Source organism: Diachasma alloeum, unplaced genomic scaffold (genome assembly GCF_001412515.2).
Source record: "Diachasma alloeum isolate Michigan unplaced genomic scaffold, Dall2.0 Dall_scaffold_00277, whole genome shotgun sequence".
NCBI classification, from domain to species: domain Eukaryota; kingdom Metazoa; phylum Arthropoda; class Insecta; order Hymenoptera; family Braconidae; genus Diachasma; species Diachasma alloeum.
The window spans coordinates 652,495-662,215 of NW_021680416.1; the positions used below are offsets into that span (position 1 = coordinate 652,495).

Consider the following 9,721-nt stretch of genomic DNA (forward strand, 5'->3'; position numbering starts at 1 on the left):
CTTGTTGGATAAAAATGTCAAGCCTCCGCATACATGCATCTCCCCTCCACCCTCCCGTGAAATGTCGATTTTCGAGATTAAAAAAAAAACAATAATTGCATTTTTTATTTCAATAACGCATGAGTAAATAGGGATATGAACGCAGATTTAATATAGGCCCATAGAATTACGGGGACCGGCAAGGATTTGGAAAGTCTGAATGCAAGTCCTGCTTACACCTAACAAGTGCTGAAGTGGGACATAACCAGAGGTAGAAAGGTCTCGGAAGCACTTGGGAAGAGGCTTCCCAAGACCTATCCAGTTCTGAACGGAGAGACCTAAGTAGAATTTGTCAGGTCCAATTATTCGACTCGGGTAACTCTCTCTCCTCGTTGGCTACAAGATCCGAGGTCTCAGTAGTATAGAGGAGGACTTCTCAGGACCGAAGAGAACTGAGGATTCGAAAGGTCTCCGGAAAACTACGTCGCAGAACTGATTAGGACTTACCAGGTCAATCTAGGTCTGGAGAGATCTGTACGTCCAATCAGAACCATATGACTTTCCCGAGTCATGGAATCTCTGATTCATCTTGGCAATTCAGTAAAATCAAGTTTTTCATGATGAATGGTCATTGAATTTTCAAGGACAATTTCAATTTTCAAACCTATCGTGAAAATTGAGCAATACATTCAATTGAATTTTCAACAGATTGAAAATTCACAAGAAGAGTTGCCTGAATTTTCACGATCTTCAGTCATTTTCATTGTCGTATGAACCTGAGAAATAAAATGTCACTGAATATTCAAAAAAATTGACTAATTTATTAATAACAAGATCAATGGAAATTTCATGTAAATTATTCGTTGTTAAAAATTTAAAGATTTTTTATTTGATATTTAAAGTGTAATTTTCTCACAGTATATAGCGGGGAAAAATGCGAGATGAATCGTTAATTTTTCTCCGCTGGCCCGGAAAATTTCTTTTAAAAAATAATTGAAGAAAAATTTTTTTACGCTAATCGAAGTTAGAATCAATGGGGAAAATTATCAATGATAAATAATTTTTTAGACTCTTTGAATTTATTTTTTCTTGTTACACTCAACGATTCAACTAAAATTTATTTCTACTACTTCAATCGTAAATAACTCGAGAAATGCGGAATGGGATTCCCCGATTTATTTTTTATTTGTGAAACATCTCATTCTCCGTAAACACTCTCACTACGACCATGAACTCAATTTAATTTACCATGACCCCTCTGTTCATTGACTCCACTATTGTTCCTGTACTCTCACCAGAAAGTTGTCCACAATGCATGTAAATAATGCCAAACATGTGTAGAATCTCAGGCATGCACCAAGGACAAGGTTGAAGAAGAATTTTCACCGGGTGCACAAGCACATAAAAATTCCTCCCTCTCCTGGGTTTCTCAATTTAATTTGATATCCCCTACGCTTGCATTCAAGTCGTATTTAATCCCAGGAGTCCAGACATTTTGCAATATATACATCGAGAGGAAAAATTAGTTCTGCCGAAAAATTATGTTTCATGAGAGAATATGAAACTAGGGAGTGAAACCCTAAATAGGGGTTTAGGGAGTATTGAGGGAGTGAAACAGATATACTTGACGAACAAAAAATTTAGTGGAGGAAATTTGACATCTTCCAGGAAAATTATATTTTTATGATGAACATTAGAAACGTCCCTGGAAGGATACGAACTATCGGCACACTGATAGAATGATTCATTTATTCCAAACGAGATTCGTTAACTGTTAACGATTGGTGGAGTTGAATATGACCAAATGTATATTCGTTAATAGTTAACGAATGGTTCAGTTCAATGGCGAAAGTCAAGTCAAACAAGGCTCCTCAAATATACATTCGTTAACTATTTATTAACGAATGAACATTTGGTGAGACCGAATCGACCCTAACCTCCAACCAAAATCCATTCGTTAACAATAACTAATCCATTTTATCAGTGCAGAAAAACATTATGAAAAATTATTTATTATTTTGAAACCGATATTCAAGGAAAGAATTCAGGAAAAAAAGTTTAACGCTGGGACAATGTTGGCTGCTAACATTGGAACAATGTTGATTGCCAACGTTCGGGCAATGTTGAATTTAATGAATGATTGAACTCAATTTAAAATACATCGTCATAGAAATTCCGTTCGGAAGCAAATTGCTAATTTATTAGCAAAAATATATTGACTAGGGGAGCTGGTGCATAAGGGAAATGAGTCTTTCCAGCCTCACACTCTACAAGGAGTCATAAACAGTTAGAATGGGTTCTTCGAGGTGTTCACTCGAAGACGTGAAGAGGACCGTTTTTTTTATTAACATTAAACATATTTAATTATGTCATTCAATTGCCATCGGCCAGTGAGCGATGGAATCCAACTTTGAGGGTAATACCGCCCGGCATGCGTCCAATACCGCCCACCTTGTTTTCATGACCTTTTTGAGCAATGCAGACCAACTGTTATAATTTTTCCTATTTTCATCCTTCGTTTCCATTCTTTGGCTTCATTTTGAAAAAGATTTCACGTGAATAAGAATAAATTATCCTGAGTTTAGCCGATGTTCCAGTGGCCCCTAACTACCCCAAACAATCGAGCTGTCACTCGACCGCCCTCTCGCTGCAGAGTCTAGCAGTCCTATAGAAACCCTGAGCGACATTACCCACAAACTCTGGGCGGAATTACCCACAGACGCGGAGGATGATAAAATAGCCAATAATAACTGATGCAGATATTTTTCTGCGATCGAAAAGGTCGCCATGGATGTGGAAATGTATAAAGAACATATATTTCGCACTCCATTCAATTATGGGTCAACTGGAAATTTAAAAAATCTCAAATTCTGGGGTCGAAATATTTTAAGAATTCCGCAGGAAATGGTTTGGATTTTTTTTAAAGAAGTTTCCACGGTAGAAAATAGGAGATTTCTGTTGAAATTACCCGTTGTTCTCAAATATGTGCATAATAAAGAAAGAAAAGAAATGTTTTCTCAGCCAATCCTGAGAAATACGGGTGGGCGGTATTACCCGCCGGGTACTATAATACTCCTTATGGCTTTCATTTTGGTCTGAACATGTAAAAATATTGTGTTTGCCCTCAGGAGGTGCCACTTTATTCCAGGATATCGATAAAACACTGAAAGAAATAAATAAATACCTTCAGGGATGGAAAAATCAATGTCTACCCATGAGAAAGTGTGGAATAAAGAATGCAAGTTGACTCTCCCCATGAGCCTCTCACGTTTCACGAAGAGAAAGTCGTGCGGACTGAATATCTCTGGAAAACTTTGGCCTTTTACACTACTATTCTGAAGACCTTTCCAGAATTCCCAGAGTTATGCAGGAGCACTTTTTCACTCCCTTTTTCCACAAAAGTGTTCATCCGAGATTCGTCTGCTCTCGTTTGCACTTCGCGATGCCTTCATTAATGAACATGAGAAGTTATTAAGACGAGTGATCTTTTCTGAAGGTCCAAGTTGGTGTGAATTATATATCCTCGAATTATCACGGTTCTTTCACAGCCCGAAGACACTCCCGGCTTGAAAGATGCCGTATAATGAATATGTTGATTGTACAAACAAACTAGAAATGAGGGAGTTTTCTTTCTAGAGTCCTCCTACCCGAACAGAAATCGTGAAGAAAAATTATCCAGATAATCTCATCAACTTTTGCTATACGATAAGTAATCAAGGAGCGAAATGTAACTCAATACGTAGTACTTTTCACAGAGAATATATCTTACGATTCGTGCGGTATGAAAATTAGATATGTGAATGCAACATTTACTGTTCCCTGTACAGTAAAGTTTCCCGCACCGCTGTAAGGGAGCTGGTGCCTGTACCGCTTAGCGGGTAATACCGCCCACCCGTATTTCTCAGGATTGGCTGAGAATTTTTTTTTTATTATGCAAATATTTGATGACAAAAAGTAATTTCAACAGAAGTTTTCAATTTTCTACTATGAAAATATAGTTTTAAAAAATCCAAATCATTTCCTACCAAATTCTTAAAACATTTCAACCCCAAAATTCAAGATGTTTTAATTTTCCAGTTGGTCCGTAATTGAATGGAGTGCGAAATATATGTTCGTTATACATTTCCACATCCGTTGCGACCTTTTCGATAGCAGAAAAATATCTTCATCAGTTATTATTGGCTATTTTATCAGTCTCCGCATTTGTGGGTAATTCCGACCATAATTTGTGGGTAATACCGCCCAGGGTTTCTACACTGAGAAAAAAATTTATTCCTTCCAAGAAAATGTTATTGGTGATATCTTTTTCATACTCTTAGTAGAAGAAAATATCTCTTTTGGAACGTATTTCTCCAGGCCAGTCATTTCCAGGTGCTCCGAAATCAGTTCCAAGCGTGAGAATTATGGTGATCTATAAGAATATTCTTCTGCATATGACCTCGAAGAAACTCCAATAATAATTATTAACATTTGGAATTATTCCAATTTTCTTTACCTGAGAAAATCGCCAATTTGTAAAATCCGGAAGATATCGGAGAACATTTTGTCAAGGTCATATGTAGCATAATAATCAGATTGTTCAATATCACTGTAATTTTTGAGGATAGACTTGGACTCTCTGAAAATGACTGTCCTGGAAAAATTCGTTCTGAAAAAATATTATCTTTTGACGAGAATATCAATCCTTGTCAGGAATATTTTTTTCTCTCAGTGTATAGGGCTTCTAGACTCTGCAGCTAGAGGGCGGTCGAGTGACAGCTCAATTGTTTGGGGTAGTCGGTGGTCACGGAAACATCGGGTAAATTCAGGATAATTTATTATTATTCACGTGAAATCTTTCTCAAAATGGAGCCACAGAATGAAAACGAAGGATGAGAATAGGAAAAATTATAACAGTTGGTCTGCATTGCTGAAAAAAATCATGAAAACAAGGTGTTCAATTTCAATTTCAAGGTAAATACCTCGAAGAACCCATTCTAACCGTTTGTGATTCCTTGCAGAGTGCGAGGCTGGAAAAAAAGACTCATTTTCGTCAGCTGAAGAAGCACATTAGGTTTTGACAAGCTAACGCACCTGTGTTTATTTCACCTTATCGTCCGGAGAGATGGCAGTTTTGTTCGCAAATACAGACATGCGGTTCGTTTACGGTGAGGAAATTGTGTTTGTGATACGTCAAGTTCTCGTCTACGACTGCAGGATTGTATTCTTTGTTCGGTTTTTCTGCAAACCTATGAGGTGCGTTAGAATGAAACCCATTCGGTGGACGTGTATTTGTGATTTCTTGATGTCGTAATCCCGCCGCTCGATGTGTTTATTATCGAATATATAGTCAAGATGCAAAATTATTCACAAGGAATGATTTTTGTTAACAAACACATCCGATGACGGGGTTACGACATCGTAAAATCACAAACACAAGTCCGCAGGAGCCACCGAATGGCTTTTATTCAAACGTATCTCGTTCGTCTTTCGGGAAACTGGACCGAGAAACATAACCTCGTCGTTGTCGAGGGTGTCCTTTCTAAAAAAAAAAAGTATGGACAATATCTCGAATCTAAAATGAGAACTCGAACGTGACGGATATCTCGAACGAATGGAAAAAGTAAGGCGGGCTTCATGGAAATTCCACGCAAGTCGATTGTGCCAAGTTTTGATTGCCTAACAAACAGAAGAATTCAATACATTCAATACATTCAGTACATTCTATGAAACATGAATACAGAAATCATAATTGTTTGAATAATTTAGGTCAACGGAAAATAGAATAATTCTTCTTTCTTACACTGAGAAAAAATTTTTCTAATATCTGAAACATATTTTCTTGAGACAAGTAAATTTTCTTCAATTGCTTAATTCTCTCAGGCAACTCAACTCACATGACCCGAGAGAGGCCTCATGCTTTAAAATATTCTTGTACTCAACTATGATTTTGTCGTACATGAACTTATTTAAATCGCGTAGAAGAATCGTCAATCTTCTAGTCTTTATTGTTTTTATGATTTTTTCGTTATGCACTTCCAATATTGCAATATGTAAAATATTCATGACGTAACGCGAAACGATAGTGATGAATGAAAATTTATTCGAGTTCCGTGAAGTGCACACATTCTGAGATTTAAGTCATTGAAACTAATTTACTTCTCTCAAGAAAATATGTTTCAGATATTAGAAATTTTTTTTTCAATGTAATATCGCATTTACTAAGGTTTTCTTCGAATAAAGTTGTTTAAAATTAACAGCTAGAATCATGAGATTATCTCACATTTTTGACCTTACGGATAGGAAAATCTGAATGCAATATAGTGGAAATGATGATTTATTTTGTCACTTTAAATAAATAATTAATATCCAACTCGCCTTCGGCGAACCTTGTCTCCGACTTACCACGCCTCGTGCTGCAAACTTCACACTCCTCACAAACCGCCGCTGATCGCCCTCATGAAATAATATACTATTTACCATTATCTTTCCGTATTATATCATGAATATATTACATATCGAAATATTGGAACTGCATAACAAAAACATCATGAAAATGATAAATACTTGAAAAATGACAATTCTTCAACGCGATTTGAGTGAGTTCATTTGCGACAAAATCATACTTGAGTACACGAATATTGTAAAGCATGAGACCTTTCTTAGACCTCATGACTTGGGATGCTTGCGAGAATTGAACAATTGAATAAAAATTACTTGTCTCAAGAAAATATGTTTCAGATATTAGAATTTTTTTTTCTTAATATGGCTGTGTTTGGGACGGACGAGGAAGTGAAACGCACTTCTGTTATCATTACCAAAACCGAGTGTTTGTTAATATTCATCGTCTCATATGATGGATTTTTTATTTCGAGTGCAATAAAAACGCCAATTGAGTCATGTCTTCACTTTGAATCACGTGAAAGCGACCCAGAAATGAATTCCGCTTCGGGATTATTTGATTTATTAGGTAATTTTTCTCCGTTTTCTCCATGCAGAAAGTCGGGTAAACTAGTATTTAATATAAAGCCTTTCGTGAAACCCCTTCAATCTCCTCATTCATATGAGATCAACTATCTCATACATGCTTCATACGTATTTTTTTCCGTTCCGCGCGATGTGGATGGAATTTTCGCAATTAAGTTGGCAGGAATCTCACAGGATTATGAAGCTTTGAAACTTCAATTATATTTCCTCCTTGAGGGAAAGAAATTCACGATGAGAGAGCAGAAAATAATGCGGTCTGAACCCGAAATTTCAAAGATTAAAATTAAATTGGTGGCTTTCGTTTCTCAATTTTCCAACAAAATTGTTGAGAAGTACAGCGGTTGAATCAATTCACGAACTGCTCTATTTTCAATGATATTAGATGAAAATGGTGAAATCAATCCTAGGAGTGCAATTGACATTGCTGAAATATGCCCCATTTCGACAGTTGTGATCAGATGTGAAGGACATGATTGATGGACGAATTAGAGGACATGTCAGAATCTGTTGTAATGGCATGGATTCGCAGCCTGAGGATGACAGATCATGCGAAGGGCATTGTCGAAGTACATGTCAATATCCGTTGTAATGATGTTTACCTGCAGACTGAAGTGAAATTAATACTGTAAAGATGGAAAAGTTTCGTATTTGAAAATATTTTAACGTGAACTTCCCACACGGAAAAAAGTTCTGAGAAAAGTTCATAGAACCTACGTAAAAATTATGTCGTTTGACGTTATTGTGCATTACTACGATTCGGAAGAAATTTCTGTTCAACTTTTTAAGGATGTTTAGCCTAAACCCACATTATTCTCCATAATTTCGATATTGTCTCATATTCCAGTTTCATATTTGAGCCACAAGTTTGTGATAATTTTAATCTTTCCATCGGGGCATCCTAGTGAATTAATTTCTGAAAATCACTTCTTGTAACATTATGCTTAGGGAAGAAACGTGACCGTGTGAACTTTGATCGAGGTGTTGTATGGGTTAGACACTCAAGATATTGAAAAAAAACCACAAGCCATTTACTTTAGACTATGGAGAATTTATCGCCGGCGAGAATAAGTAGGGGACCAGGTCTAATAGGCGTGATATCTTCGATTGATTTTCGAATTTCTCTAAAAAAAATTTCACCACCATTACGAGTCGAGCAACGCGGCAACACCACACAACAGCTGATCGAGGTCGGTAAAGTCGGTAACGGTAATTCAGTGCTGGAAGCATATGGAGACGTATAACACACACAAATATTCATCTCACTGTTACAACCCCACTAATACCCGAAGCGTCCGATGTTGCCGGATCAAAATTCGACTGTTACCACTGCAGTCACAATTTCTCCATTATTTATGAACATTTTCTTTAATTATTGTTTTTGAGATCAGAAAAGTACGCCATAACCCTTCTAATCTGACGAGAAATAGTATATTACGCAACAAGTGCGCAGCCGCCCGAGTGCGTAGCCGCTTGCTGCCCGCACGAGTTGCGTATACTATTTTATACCATAAGTGCGTGTGCGGCGAAAAGGGGTCGGGGGAGGCAGAAGGGGGTCCAGGGGGGCGAAGCCCCCCGGTAGGGTCCACTGGCACTGAAAAACAAAAAAAATCAAAATCAAGATCAAAAATAAAAAAAAAGTTCAGACTTGGAAATTGTTTAAAATCAAATTTCTCATTTTAATTGAGTGAGAAAATTTTTAAAAATGAATAAATAAAAAAATGAAAAATACTTTAAACTTTGGTTACAAATATACTTTAAACTTTATACTTTTTGTACTTTAAACTTTGGTTACAAATATAAAAAAAAATAAGGATTGTCGAATCTTCATCAAATAAATCTCCCGAGAGATCAGTCTCCTCGTCACTGTCGGGTATGATGTGGTTGTCCATTTAATTTCACTGCTTTTATATTGAATAAATGAATAAATTTAACGACAGAATATTGAGAGCGTTATATGGATACCAACAAGTGAGGCAGTGGGCGATGTTATGAGTCGATGTGCGAGTCGATGCGCAATGGATGTGTGGAATCCAACGATGATATTGCAACGACCATTTGCGCATCGATCTGCGCATCGACCCGTGCATTTGCGCATGCCCATGGGTTACGCACGGGATTATACACAGATGTGTAGGGTTCCACACTACAGTGTGAAACCCGGCACTTTCTGTGCGTCGACACTCAACTGAAACCGGCCGGATGTCACGCACGTATGGTATAAAATAATTTGTAACATGAATGATTTATTTAGTCAATTTTACTTTTCTTTTTACCTGAGTTGTTCACTTGATAGGTTAAACATCCTCAAGTTAACTCATTTAAGTTTCCGAACACTTAACAATTCGAACTCCTGACCAAAAAAATTGAAAATTTCGGATTTGCCGAAAACAATGCTTCCACGCGGAAGCAAAATCCTGTAATCCTCCAAAAAATGATCCCTTACCTTCCCCAGCAAATCTCCTCCCCCTAAAACGTAACCCTCTCAGCAATATCAATCACCCAGCCTCCGACCCCACCAGCCCCCTGACATCAAGTATGACAAAGGAAGAAGAGAAATTGAGAAGTTAGAAACTGGCACGTAACCCACTCCCTCCAGCCTTTGGTCTCCCTCAAACACCAAAGGAACTCGTCCCCAATTGTTCCCCGAACCGACTGAGACAACCATAACCCAACTCCAGACCTCCCAACGCCCGCGCACGTCACACGAATACCGCTTTTATTTATGGCTTCTGGATAAAACGATACCCCTTTGAGTCACAGTTACCGTATTTTCCAC

At 37.4% G+C, this 9,721-nt stretch overlaps 1 protein-coding gene across 3 annotated transcripts in view; it reads left to right on the forward strand.

The window, feature by feature from the left end:
• The window catches only part of LOC107038124 (venom dipeptidyl peptidase 4), a 567,343-nt gene that overhangs the window by 412,943 nt on the left and 144,679 nt on the right, over positions 1-9,721 (forward strand). The gene's annotated exons all lie outside the window — the stretch shown is intronic.